At 42.0% G+C, this 14,276-nt stretch overlaps 1 long non-coding RNA gene across 1 annotated transcript in view; it reads left to right on the top strand.

Annotated features, from left to right (window-relative positions):
• LOC120788092 overlaps positions 1-14,276 on the top strand; it is a 53,093-nt gene that overhangs the window by 26,324 nt on the left and 12,493 nt on the right. The window contains exon 3 of the long non-coding RNA XR_005707188.1: positions 35-236. This is a non-coding gene — a long non-coding RNA (uncharacterized LOC120788092). The remainder of the gene's footprint in view (positions 1-34; positions 237-14,276) is intronic.

Below are 14,276 nucleotides of genomic sequence, written 5' to 3'. Positions count from 1 at the left end.
TTAAGTATCTGCTGTGCCTTTTGCCATTTCGCAGACGCACATTTTCCCAGAGGTCCATGCAGCCCAGTGGTTCTGAAGTTACCAGGACTGCGGGATGTATTGTGACAGACTTTAAATGTGAGGAATAAGAGCCCTCATCACTCATCACGTCTGCTGGATGAAAGGCCCCGAAAGCAGCCAGCCACCCTGCTGGACACAGCTCAGCTGTTATAAGAAGTGTTTGACAGAGGTGGCAGGTAATTGACCTTCTCCCTGGCTTTCTCTCTCTCTCTCACTTCCTCACTTTTTCTTCTCTCACTTTTTCTCTCGCTGGCCCTTTTTCAAACCACCCCGTGCACCCTCTCCCTACCCACTTCCACTCCGATTGCGCGTTCACATGGAGGGCCCACCACATTAAGTGCAATCCCGAACGAAATAGCAGGGAGTGGACGTGGGTTATAAAACCAATAATGCTGACTTACTGACCACGTGTGATGCCTGTGTTGTGTTTGTCATGGAAAACGCTCCGTACAAAAGCTCCATGCGACCAGCTGTACAAACATTTGCTTGTAAAATGCTCACACCAAGAGAGACATTTAGTAATACAGACGTTAAGAACTTAAAGGTTACATTTTATTTAGGATCACACGTACAGGGACTATTGCAAAAACCAAGCATCTTATAAACATGAGAGTTAAAAACGATAAGATTTCCACATAAAAAAAAAAAGAAATGCCACCAAAGAAGCTCGGGAGTAAGTTTTATTTTTCTGCATAGGCGTACACTTACTGTGGAGTGAATGTAATGAGTCTACCACCTCGCTTGCTTACTCTAGCCTATTATTTGCACTATTATGTGCACTGTGTATAATGTGCTGATACAAAACCATGGTTACTAAAAAATAAACAGCTCCTGTTTCCGCCGGAGAGAGGAAAGTTCGTCCCAAAAGCTGGCCACTGTATTTATACCCTACACGTCTAATGAAGGGTGCCTCATTGACCTGTGAGTGTGACTACAGAGGTGGAGTGTCCATTTTGAGAAAGACCCACTCTCTTGCTCTGTGTCAATGCTTTCGCCACAGGCTGACAGACCCCCCCCATCCTCTTGTGTGTTCGCTGTGCTTTGCCTGCATTTGTTATTTGTTTATTTCCTCTATTCTCAAACGATACAGCAGAGGAAGCCTTGTGGTGGTGATGATCTTGCTAGTGAGCACTCTGGCATGCTGTGCCTTATCGCTGCAAAGGTTAAGGTCCTGAGTCTCAGTAAAATTTGCGGGTGCGTTGATGTCAGAGGTCAGGGGAGTAAGAGGGAGAGGAGGGATGGAACTGCTGCTCCGTGGATAAGTAAAAGCAAAGGCGGGTTGGGGGGCTCAAATGACATAAACACGGGTCTTGTTACTGATGTGGAGTTACATGAAGATTATGACATTACAATAACATCCACTGGCTAAATCAACGGAGACTTACAGTGGCAAACGTGGTGGGTTGCCTACTGTACTCCGAGCCTAGATCTGCATGTCTGGGTGGGGAAGGCAGTTGAATTTTTAACAGCCTTGATGCACATTTCCATTTCTCCGGCAGACAGTGCCCCATGTATTCATCTCTCCTAACAATGGCAAAATGTCAGCATACTTTCAGGCTGCTCTAAATTAAACATTCACCCCCTCTGAGTATACAGCTATAGAGCTCTTCTTGCTGTCCCCTCCCACACTGTTTTTTTCTATTTTCACATAGAAGGTTTTGGCCAAATGAGGAACAAGAGACTTTCTCTCACTTTGGACCAGATGGTAAGGGGAGTATTTAGATTTTTTTATAGACCAAAGGACAATTGTCTGGCTTACTTTCATGGTCATATCCCAATTGTCCCAGGCCTTGATATGTGCAATAGCCAAGACAGTTGAAGACAAGACTTAAGATGGGGAGGGGGATATTTTATTAATGGGAACTATTAATATTCCATCGCAATGGGAGGATGGTGTGTTTCTTTTTGCAGAAGCATAATGAATAACTGAGCGCCTCCATGGTACCCGATTCTTCAGCATGAATATTCAGGCGCTGGTGGTGTGTCATGGGAGCGTTGAGAGCCTCCTCTCTACCCTGTAGTGGATCACACAAGAGCCTTTTGTCTCACCTCTCTATTCCTCTCTACTTCCTTCGATGCACACTCAGGCATACGACTGAGGCCAGTAGCATCAGGGGACCGGCACCTATGGATCTGATGCTTGGCTCTCAATAACGGCCCTCCACAGAGGCTGGATTGATTGATTACACTACTGTGGCTTTGTGTGGGTTTTTAATTGATTGATTAATTGTGGGCTTGGGCTGAGATGTGATTGATTATGAGTAGTCAGCAGTGGGTTGGAGTTGGGCCCCACAGGGTGAGAGGTAAGCTGTTGCTGCTCCTGTAATATGCCCGTTCTTTTATCAAAGAATCCCACTTTCTCTGATGCTTGGTACAGCCACACTTTGACCTTACCCTGGTCACCTATCTGGAGCTCCTTTTCTCCCTGGTTTCAGTGCGTATATGTCTGTGTTCACATGTGGTGTTGCCTGGAGCTCTGTATGTCCTGTTCTTGCCAGGAGAGCGTTCAATAATGTCAGGTCTGCGGCATTCAGCAGATACAACAAAGAGTTCCTTACAAACCTCGAAGACTTATCTCGCATAGAGCCCACACAAGGAAATAGAAACTGTTAAAATATAAAAAGAGGAACAAAGACAGTGAGGAGTGAAAAAGGAAAGATTGACCCTACTCAAGACATCCCATTCACATATGACGGTGAATAAGGATGAAAGAAAGAAAAAAAAATGGAAGAAAGACTGAAAGAAAGAATCGATTTAATAACATAGACCAGGAATTGAGACAGTTAAATGCAGTGACAAACATTTTAAAAGTATATGTGTAATTCCCAACAAATGATACACTGTCCTACTGGGCCAACAAATAAAAAAAATCTATGCTGACTCGCAATTCTAGTGGTCGGAGATTGGGGCCGGTTGGTGCTCTATGAGCAAGACACAAAGCTGAGATGCATCATAGTCATTTCTTCAAGTTTCATTAAATATGATCAGCGCTGTTTCAGGATGTGTGACATATAAACAGATGAATGGATTAACAATAAAACAAACAGGGAACAAATGACCGAACAAACTAAAGAACAAATGAGCCAGCAAAAACAAAGGAGCAAAAAAACAATCAAATGAACAAATAAATGAATTAATGAGTGGACGTGAGACTCTAGCATGGGGGTGGGGAGTGTGTGCAGGTGTCCGTTTCAATCTGTTTGTCTGTAGCCTCCGACAGAATCTCCATTCAAATGAAAAGGTTCTCCACCCTTCTTGACAGTTAAAGGCTTTGTCTAATCACTCATCAAATTGGGGATAAAACAGGAACACGCGCTTGTTGTGCTCTGTCAGCTGAACATGTCTCACAGAGGAAATGTCAAAAGCAGTTCGGAAGGCACAGATGTTGCGTTTTGCTATTAAATATCCTCTAGCCGCTGTAGGTAAATTCAGGATTAAAGAATAAACACAAACACTGGAAACATGTTCATGCATACCTGTTAGAGACTCCTGTTTTGCTCACGAGCCTCGTGAGCCAAAAAGTGAAAATCTCATGCATCATCACGTTATCAAACATAATAATTAGTGTGCGTTGTAATCCTGCTTCTGCCAATATGCTGCAGACACCTTTCAATTGAAGTCTAAATGAGGGACCAGACAACAGATGTTCTATCAGATATTTGTTGTGTGCTGATTGCCGTTAGCCAACAGGAAGTCTCATTTGATCTGTCTACTTGATGTGCCATTGAGTATACCTATTAGTAGCCTATAAAGCTGCACAGACACTGTATGGATTAAGCCAGAGTCCCTTTTGAATCAGGTCGAATTTCTACCAGGCCGGTTGTCATTTGATGTGCAGTTGAAGGGAGGTTGCGACTCCTGATTTGAATGAGCTGGCTGTTGAATGATCAGGGGGATTTCTGGCATGTCAGAAATTTTGGTTGTCCGTCTTGCAGTCTGAGCAGTGCCACAGTCTGATTTCCCTCGTGGCTGCTTTCAAAAGATCGGATTTAACCTGTAGTGAGCTTGTCTTAATATTATCGGAGCAGTGTTTTACATGTTGTGGCTTACTGCGGTCCTGCCTGAGACTGTACCGTGATATCAAACTGAACGCCACTGCAGCTCACACACACCATATTCAGTTAGATACGTGTGCTTCACTGATTCATCAAAGTAAGTAGTTGCATTCAGAACTGACAATTGCGCATCGGCTGTTGAGGAGAGTGTACATAAAGCGAAGAGTCACTCATGATGTGCTTTGAACTGAAATTTGCCAGGAAAAGGGCCTAAAGGTTAACGGCTGTCCCTCTGCACTTCCTGCTGTTGTCTGCTGTCCTCTTGCTGGACAGTCCAGAGAGAGATATGTGAGTGGGCTGCAAATCAAAGCCATCCGTCACCTGCACACTCCCAAATGTGGTATATGGTATTATGTAGTTGGCACCATTATATATCAAATTCCCATATTCCGCAGTAAAACAGCCACAGATCAAAAAGAGTCCAAGATCACGTAGAGAGTACGCCTGTTCTTTAAAACACTCTCTTTCAATCTTTGCCTCTTTAAGGAGCAAACAGTAACACTTACACTATAAAGAGGCATTCATTCTGTGATAACAATGTATACTTCCTAAATTTGGCTTGCTGCTGGCTAGGCAGATACCGTGTAAACCGGAGGACAGAGGGCACATTGGTAAATTTTCCACTGACTGAATGAGGGTCAAAGCCCCTGAAGATTCTGACTCCAGCATTTGACGTGTTTCTTGGTAACATTAAAATGGCTGTAGTTGATATTTTTATAACAATATATCGAATGTGAAAACAATGTGACAGTGTGCTCATAGTGACCTACAGGGAATTATAGCCAGAGTCTGCAGCTCCAGTCGGCTTTACAGAGTTTTTATAGGAGGTTTTGGCTCATTGTTTATCTAGAAGAGCTCTAAAAAAAAGAAATACAGAAAATTCTTATGTGAAATAACCAAACATGTTTTCAACTTTGGTAGAAAATAGTGTGTTTGAATTGGATCTCGTTACATATAGTAAGAAGCTGATAGAGAAAATAAGTTACAAGTTATGGCCTTTATAGTAACCAGGCTGTCCCAGCTGGCAGGTTTACATATATCTAGGGGAATTATGGCCTGATCAAATGGCTGATGACAACCTGGACCCTCTCCTGGACCCCCTTCTCTCTTGCTTGCAATTTGATCTCTTGTCACCAAGAATACCATGGATGTCATGGACAGCTGGTGGACTTGCTTAGACACTGCAGACAAGAAAGGTCCTGTCATGTGTTACAATTCGAATCACCACCATCAGTAGATAGCCTTAGGTCTGAGCTCTGATGGATATGCTGCTTAAATTAAATCAGCGTCTGACTCTGACGATGACAGTCTCTTCTTTTATTCCCCCACTCAGTGCTCTCTCTTACATCTGCAGCTAATAAACAACAGCTAGCTTGTTTTGATTTCTAGTCCATATTTCCGATGTTCTAACTTGTGGTCAGACTATTTCTTGAGTTCATCGAAGTTGTGCCTCTAATGTTAGAGCACGGACAGCATCAGCAGTTTCTTGCATCAGTAATTTTTCTCAGTTGTCACGTAACTGCTTACAGTTTAAGATTATATATATATTTGGCTCTGGTTGTCATTCATCACCTTGTGGTGCTCTCCATTTGTCACTTTTATTTCATGGCATTTCTAAGATTTTTCCAATGCAAAAGTGAAAAAAAGAAAAAAACAACCAAAGTGAGACTGTATGGTTATTTTATTTTTTTTAATTTTCCATAGGTAATGGTTAAGACAGTCATAGTAGTAGATCATTTACTTAAGTAAAAGCACCAATACAAAAATGTAAAAATATAAATATATAATGCTGCAATAAAATATTGCTTAAGTAAAAGCACAGAAGTGTTACCAAAACAAATACAGTTATTTAAAATAAAACTTAAAAAGTTTAGAGGGGACATGTCTTGTTGGTGGAACAGCTTTCTACCCATAGACATCTGATACATGGCAAAGGGCCCCAGCCAGTAACTTTTTTTTGTCACAAGCCATGTGGTTGGAAACCACTCTTTAACAACGTGTTGTATTTTATAATCTTATTTTATTAGTTTTAAAATGACATTGCAATCTTTAAAGTACAAAGTAGTAACTATATTCTTCAAATAAATGTAGTTGAATAAAAAGTACAGTATTCCCCATTGGAATGTAGTGGAGTAGAAGTGTTAAAGGTGCTATATGTAAGTTCGCTACATAGTCAATGTTAGCTTTACAGCTGTTTACTTACCAAGTGCTTCAGCCATTGTTGGATTTACAATACAAGAGGTTATAATATGCCCTCTGAGCAGTGCTAATTCTTCAGGGCGACCTGGACGCAGTGACAGTGACTCGCTATCAGAAAGTGACTAGATAGCCCGGCTTGGTCGGGGCTAGCTGGTTATCATGCTAACTTCAGTGGAAGAAAAGAAGTGATAAAAAGAGAAGCAAAACAAGAGTTAACATTGGCGTTGCTTTCCACTGCTGGAGACAGCTGTTGGTGAGTAAAGGAATTAAGTTTTATGCTGAACTTGCAACGTTTCTTCTAGACTGGTAGGTAAACAGCTGTTAATGTTAATGTTGGTTATCTAGCGATAGGAAAAACTTATATATAGTGCCTTTAAGCAACATAAATGGATCTACTCCAGTTAAGTAATAGTACGTCAAAATTATGCCTAAGTACAGTTCTTGATTAAGTTGACCTGATTACTTTCCACCACTGTCCGTTGGTAACTTGGTTCAGAACTTGTCTTAGCAACAACTAAAGACAATGAGGTCAGTGGAGTTTTTAGGCATTGTGGAGCAGGAGGTGCCTCAGGATTTGGCTTTGCACAGCCTGTGGGTCCCCTATGGGGCCCAGCAGCAGAGGCAGTAATAGAGTGAATGCTACCAACCCTTCCTGCTTCTATTAGACACAGAAACTAGAGGATTAATGCCAGGGGCAAGGCTAATGACTGTCATGGCCACAGAAAGCCGATTTACTGAAACCGTGGCAGGGAGGCGTGAAGCCAAAATCTCCCACTAAGACCCAGTGTGAGGGGCCTTTAATAAAGGAGACACTCTGCTCTGTCGTCTGCTTTCTTCAGTGAAAAAGTTGTAAAAATCACAAAGAAGAGTATGTAATATATGCATCCCTCTTGTTCATTTCTAGAAGCATTTGACCAGAGTGTAAAACAACGACAAAAACATCTGCATACAGGAGATGACTGGAAATAAAGACAGTCACATGGTGATTACATTTCCTTTCAGATCCACAAATGTGGCATAAACCCCATGTGGCAGCCAAATCTCCATTTGACCAAACCTCCGAATTTGTAATTTCCTTTAATATTCAGTCTGGGGGCATGCTAGAGAGGCACAGCAAGCGAGTAAATGGACTTGTCATCATTACTAACTCTTAAGAGTTAAACCACACAAAATTATAGTGTAATAAGTGAGTGGGAGGACACAGGAAATGAGCTGTTTTCTTCGTTACAGTGACAATACAGTTGAGAGATGAATGTGACAGATGTGTTTAAATGTTAATGCTGTTTGAGGCCCCACTCAGGAACTTGACGACATTCATGTTTGCAGTGCAAGGGTTTGGTTTTGCAAATAAAAGCATTTTACCTAACTAGGATGTAATCGCGGAAAACAGAGGACATGTAATGGGACATGGTGGAGGTTTGGGGGGGGGGGGCATGAAAAGGCTTTATTGTGGCATAATAAGGAGCAATACCCAGTGTGAAACGCAGCGCTGAATGCAATGAGAGCCATCCATTCTACCAAGACGCCTTTGTATTCCACACAACACTGTCGAGAGACACTTCAACTCGGTGACATTTAAGAATATCTGATCTGAGGAATTTCTTATCGTTTACTCCTGCTTTTCTTATTCCCTCCATTTTCTCTCTCTCGTTCTATTCCATCCTCGGAGTTGTCCTCCCCTGCTCCCTCCCCTGTCTAAATAACATGTACACACACGTGCGCGCACGCACACAGACGCCAACACTCATGCCTCAGCATTGATTTGGCTAGTTCAGAGTGTACAGGGGCAAGGGAGAGCACTCGTGGAGAAGTTTGTACAATTGATCTCTGGAGGGCTTCATATGCAGGACCCACACGCTTTCTCGGTCTCTCTTTCCCTTGCAACCTCTCACACTCACTTTCTTCATCTTTCTTCTTCTGCCCCTTAGTTTCCTCTGCCTGAATATGCATTTTCTGGATTAGAGTGAAGGGAAGGAGGAAAAGGGAGGACATTGCTGTTATGAGTCTGTGAATTTGTGCAAAAAAAAAAAAAAAAAAAAGGGAGAGAGAGAGAAAACTGTTTTATCCATAGAGGAAATATCTTGGTTGACTTAGCAGTAGGACTTACTAGGATGCTAGACAATGTGTGTCAGCTTGCAGATTAGTGCTTTCTATAGTGCCCCATCTTTTAGGGAATCCAGAGTGCTATAAGATTTAAAATGGGGAAAGAGTTTACATTTGAATTTAAACATGTGTGTCCATGCTACCAGCTAATTAGTTAATAATACTGTTTGTTCTGCTTATACACAATATCCAAATATGTGTCATCGTCTTACAACTATGTCTTTAAAGTGGCAGTATTTTTAAATTAACTGTGGATCACAGGACCTCTATGGAAAGTGGTGCACTTGAAGTGATGAACCCACAGAAAATCATTACTGGACTCTGCAGCTACACTTAGCTCTACAGAGCTTTACTGCATTTTTCGGCTCCTTGTTTTGGTTTTCTAGCCCACAAGTTTACTGTTTTGGTTCAATCTCTCCACTCTCATAGTGTTGTTTTTGGCCGCCGCAGGCAGATGTGTTCAGCTGAAAAAGGTCTAGAAACCAAAAGTACTCTACCTGTCCAGCACCAAACAGCAAACAGACAAAATTAACAACTTGCCGATGAACATAGTGGAGCATTTAGCAGCTAAAGAGCCAGATATTTCCCTCAGGCTCGGTTGTAGAACAAAAATGGAGCTAATAGCAGAGTGACTATTGGATTTTCATTCCCCAAGTTACCAGAAACACTAGTCCAAATGAATGCTGTTATTGCTCTGTATCTGGTGGATGTGTGAATACGTGTTAAAGATAAACTGTTTGCTAAAAGGTTCACCATATCAAATTAAAAGGTGATAATATTTCAGTGTTTTGTTTACAGCTTGTTTCCACAGTCCCCAAGTAGGGCTGAACAATGTGCACAAAAAAATCATGTTGCGATTATTCTGACAGATGCTGCAATTGTGATGAGTTATGATTTTAGTGGGAATGGTAATTTTTGCATTTCATTTTCACTGAAAAAAATATAAAAATGATGATGATGGGACTTTGCTAAGGCCTGTACCAAACAAGCATGTTCCCTTACGTCCTGAAAGTATGATTTGTAGGCCGGGGCATCTCTGTAGCCAAACGATGCTTCATTTATAACGGTATGTTGTGACATATTTTACCTTTATAAAAAAAAAAATTGAAGTTCCGGTGATTTGGATACTGCACTTGGCCATATTGTGATTTCAATATATTCCGATTCATTGCTCAGCCCTAACCCAAGGTGGCCAAAAAAATCAGTTATTATAGGTTTAAGTCAAAAATCTCACTATGGCAGAAGTTTTTTTAAAAATGGCATACTGACACGATGCTTTGTGCATCCTTATTTTTCTCCTGCTTCTGACACCTGAAACTGCTGAAGCAAATTTTGAAAAATGCAGTTTTAAAAAAAAATGATCAAAATTGATGAAGCAGGACTGGGGATGGGTTTTTTTTTCTTTATTCTATTAATTTTTATTTTTTCCACGCATTCTTCTTCCTCGTCAAAACCTGGCGCCTACATCACCCACAGTGCAAGTTGACTGCCAACAGTTAGGTCAGATTTTCAAGTGTAACGCTAGCAGCACCTGGTGTAGCCTCGAGCTGCTAGCCTCAAGCAGAGATTGAGGAGCAGGGGTCTGGTAAGCTCACTTCCTTCTACCTCACCACCCCCAGATTGTTTTCATTCTCAAACTTGTAGTTTTTAGCCACAGAAGACACATGAGGAAATGTATCAGACGTCACGCAGCTCCCTCTGGAGCCACAAAAGGCTTTATGTAACTTTTTTCACATATGCATTATTACCATGCATGCTATCTACTATGGTAGAATATATGACGTTGACTTTGTTTGGTAAGTGCCCATAACTTTGATAATCCACTCATAAGTCATCACAATACAGGAAATAATGGACTTTCCTTTCCTTTTCTACACCAGTAAATCGCAGTGTGAAACTCAGTAACCGTCAGTGAAGTAGCTGACTTTTTTTGCAATTTGAAAAACTGTATATCACAAGCTGGAATGTCTTTGTGGCCATCTGATGTCTGACTGCATTTTTTCCGAAATCCTTGTGTATTTGTGAAGGAGGAAAGTCTGGCGAAGGATTAGGGGAGAACAACAAACTGCCAAAATCTGCACAGCCTGTCAGAGTTTTGAAAAGAAAGAGACAGGAGAGGAAAAGATGTCAAGAAGGAGACTGCAAATGAGGCCTGTTTCAATAAGGGGATCGATGGGGATGCAGGAAAAGATGTTGCGTGCATCGATGATAAGTGTCCATGGGCAAACACAGGAGGGTAGGTTATAGAGGGAGCGATATACAATATGTGTTTGTTGGGGGGGGGCGGGGTTTGAGCAGTGAAGACAGTGTGAGAGAATTGAAGATTGAGAGTGTGACCCAGAGGAGGTTGCGGAGATACAATATATTTTTGGCTAGTTTTCCAAAGCTGTGGCTGTTTGTGTGGCTTGAAAACAATGTCTCTAATGAAGGAGAGGCCGTTGCTTGATTGGAGAACAAACATTGTGTGAGATGGGAGGAGAAGACTTAAAAAGAAAGTGTTAAAACACATTAAAAACGAATAATTTTTTGATATGTATTTTATTTCACCATTAACCCATTCAAATGTTAAATACTGTTTATGTGAAATCTTGATGATGATCATTCATGGCTTGTATATTTAGCGGGGAATCTCTACAGGCTTGGTAATTATTTTTAGGCTGTTGCCCTTTGTGTTATTCAGTTCCCTGGTCTGGGCCTTTTGTCGGAAGATGTGATTGTTGGGGACAGCCCTTCAGCAGTTGTCCATGTCACAGGGCCTTGTGGGGGATGCACTTTTCACCGTAAGACCCATCACAGCAGACCAACCCCAACAGCCGCAGTCGCTCTATTTATGATAACCCTTCACTTTAGAAGTACATTATTTATTTGCGCTGCTTCCTTCCAACTGGCGGAACGTATACGCGGCACAACCTGTTTTACATGTGCATAGATTGAGGTGGAGCCGTGACGGGGAGGAGAATCCAAGTGTTTCCACTGCCTTGATGTCAGCTGTTCGGCTCACTGCTCAGCTTTTTTCTGTGCTACCAGCTGATATGTTGAGAAGCCACTGACCCTGGGCTTCTGGATGAGCCACTGAGCGGTTCTCCCACTCATCTAGTCATGATGCCATTAGTCACTGATGGCCTATGAAGCTGGATCCAACAGCGGAGTGTGATGGACTGTATAAATTGTCCGCAGGCTGGGAGACCAAAGAATTCCTGTCACCTGTAGTGGCCCCTAATTGATGTGGTATTATAATAATTGAGGTCAGGGGAGTCCAAGTTATAGAGGTATATACAGTATATATAAGGACCTTGCAGGCTGTGGAACAATGGGATATAAATTTTTTAAAGAGAAGAAACAGTACAGAGGTTCAGATATTTCTTGATAGCTGTCACTGCTTGTTTATCAGCAACTTGTGTACTGATGTGTTCACACTGACAATAAGACAGATTAGTTGACACCGTGGCAACGTTTTTTCTTTTTTTTTTTTTTTTGAATGCTGATGGCAGTAGGAGGAGATCTCTCTTCAGTGTTTCTCACTGCTTGCTATCCTGTGTCAAAAATAGTCACACAAGGGGTGACAGTGAGCCATCATGGCATGTCATATCTGGGATAAGCTCTGCGCTGAGAAAACGGCTGGAGCCCTCCTGTCATCCCATCGATAGAGAGGAGAGAAATGTTGTTTGTCATTATTGTCCACCTGGCTCGTGTGTTTGTCATGTGGTGATCTCGCTTCGTGTGAATCCAGGTGAAAGAAAACAGATGTAGGTCTTAATCATGTTGAAATACCGCATTGAAAATCTCCAATCGGCTCTGAGACAGTTCCATTCTGCTTTACTGGACTGACTGGGGTGTGGTGGGAAAACAAAAATGTACTAATTTAATGATATATGCTTTAAGATCTGGGTGTAACTTCTGTCAGGTGTCAGCGCTTTTGTTGAGTGCTGATATTTTTGACAATCAGAAGCACATTTGCCAGAAAGATTTACCACGTTTCTCACTTTTCCCCGTGGTTCCTTATCTCAGAGACTGTGTTGTCAACCCCTGCTAATGTCTCCAAGTAATGATTTTCCGATAGTAACATGCTAACATAGCAATTTCAAACTGTTGTCATCTCTTCTGTGCTATCATTAATTGGTGTTGGAAATTACCCGCTCTGTAGAAGTATAAAGATTTTATATCAAAATGTAACACGGCATGAAGAGGTTACAACACGAACATTTAAGATAATGTTTGCTGAGTGAAGATGGAGATAGCATAAGGCTCTAACACGTCCCTAAACCAAAGATCCTCTCCTCTCTATTTATTGTCTGCAGTGGGGCTCTTGAGCATGTTGTTCACACTGAGGCACATCCATCTTCTTTTTATCCCAAATTACTCACCGTCTTTGATCCTCAGTCCCCGTGTAAATGAAGTGGGCGTGAGAGGACGGGAAAACCGTGGGCTGATGGATCTTATTAAAGGTGTTGCATTGACGATCGGCGGAGAGACAACACGATATGGGGCGAGAGAGGAGGTGAGACAGAGACAGAGGGAGGCAGGTGAACAACACCGATGTCTCTGTTCACAGTGGCAAGGTGCCCTTGTGAGGACGGAGACAGAAGAGGCAGAGAAAGGCAGAGAGTGGACGGGAAAAAAAGATGGAGGAGAATGTTGAGCTGTCACAGATGTAGCAGTAATGTCACTTTGGCTTATCTCCATCAGTGCATCTGACTGGCCAGAGAGGCAGCTCCACAAGTGTCAGCTGAGTGAAACTCCATGTTTATGGAGGCATAAACGTTAGTAGCACTCTCACTCCCTCCCCCTCACCTTCATTCCTTTTCCTGGCTGTCCTTCGGCCCTCCATTTAAGAAGTGAGAAAGAACACATCTTTATTTATAAATCATGGAACTCCCATATCTTCCACTTGGCCTGTTTGGGTACTATAACTGTGCAATTCCCTCTGGGTTTCCTCTGTCACTACTGAGGGAAGGATTTTTTTTTTTTCTGTACGATGTTGTGTATTTTTCATTGAAGTTATTGTCTTGTTTATATTGAGAAGTGTGCATGCAGCGCACACCTTTAACAATGACAGCTCCATAGCATCCACTAGTCTGTTATCCTTAACGTGGTACCCCTCTCAACACTACTGTGGGTCATCCCTCATTACATGCAAGGGGGAGAGCACCACTTCGACAGGGGCCTGGCTGCTTGAAGGGGGCAGCCTGTCTGTCATCCCTCAACAGGATCATCTCCACCTGCTTAGATTTTTTGGCCTGGGGGTTGGAGCACAGGGAGGGAGGGGCGACGTAGTAAAGGATGGAAGGAGCATGCCCATAGCATGAAAGGGTTTTAGAGAGAGCCATGCAGAATGTTGAGGGAGGGGACTTGTTGACGAATCTTCCTATCTGAAGTCAATGAGGTCATGTCCTCCATATTTTTCCTTAAAATTTGATAGTTAGATAGATAGAGTGTATATTCTGCATTTGAACAGGGTATCTGCCGGTCTTGAAAAATCCTCAGAAATTATTGAAAAGTCTAACATTTCATTTATAAAGGTGTTGAATATTTTTTCTTGCCTGCCAAAGACAGTAACATTAGTATGTATATTTTGTATGTATATATTTATGTATATTTTTTTGGTTTGTGGTTGCAGGCTGTCGGGAGATGGTTTACATTTATAAACAACAAATGCGACTGGTGTGATGTGTGCGTGCAGGGAGATGTATAATCCCTTTTTGTGGAGTTCCAGTGTTTGATCAGACTTGTAGCAAACACTGTTGCTACTGCTAACTACAGTATTGTTGTTAGGAAGCTCATGGGCTCACACTAGCTAGGTGTCAAATTTAGTACAAACCTAAATTAAATTATATGAATGAAATATTTTGTAATTTTTTT

Source organism: Xiphias gladius, chromosome 3 (genome assembly GCF_016859285.1).
Source record: "Xiphias gladius isolate SHS-SW01 ecotype Sanya breed wild chromosome 3, ASM1685928v1, whole genome shotgun sequence".
NCBI classification, from domain to species: domain Eukaryota; kingdom Metazoa; phylum Chordata; class Actinopteri; order Istiophoriformes; family Xiphiidae; genus Xiphias; species Xiphias gladius.
This window is presented reverse-complemented; position numbering and strand designations above follow the sequence as displayed.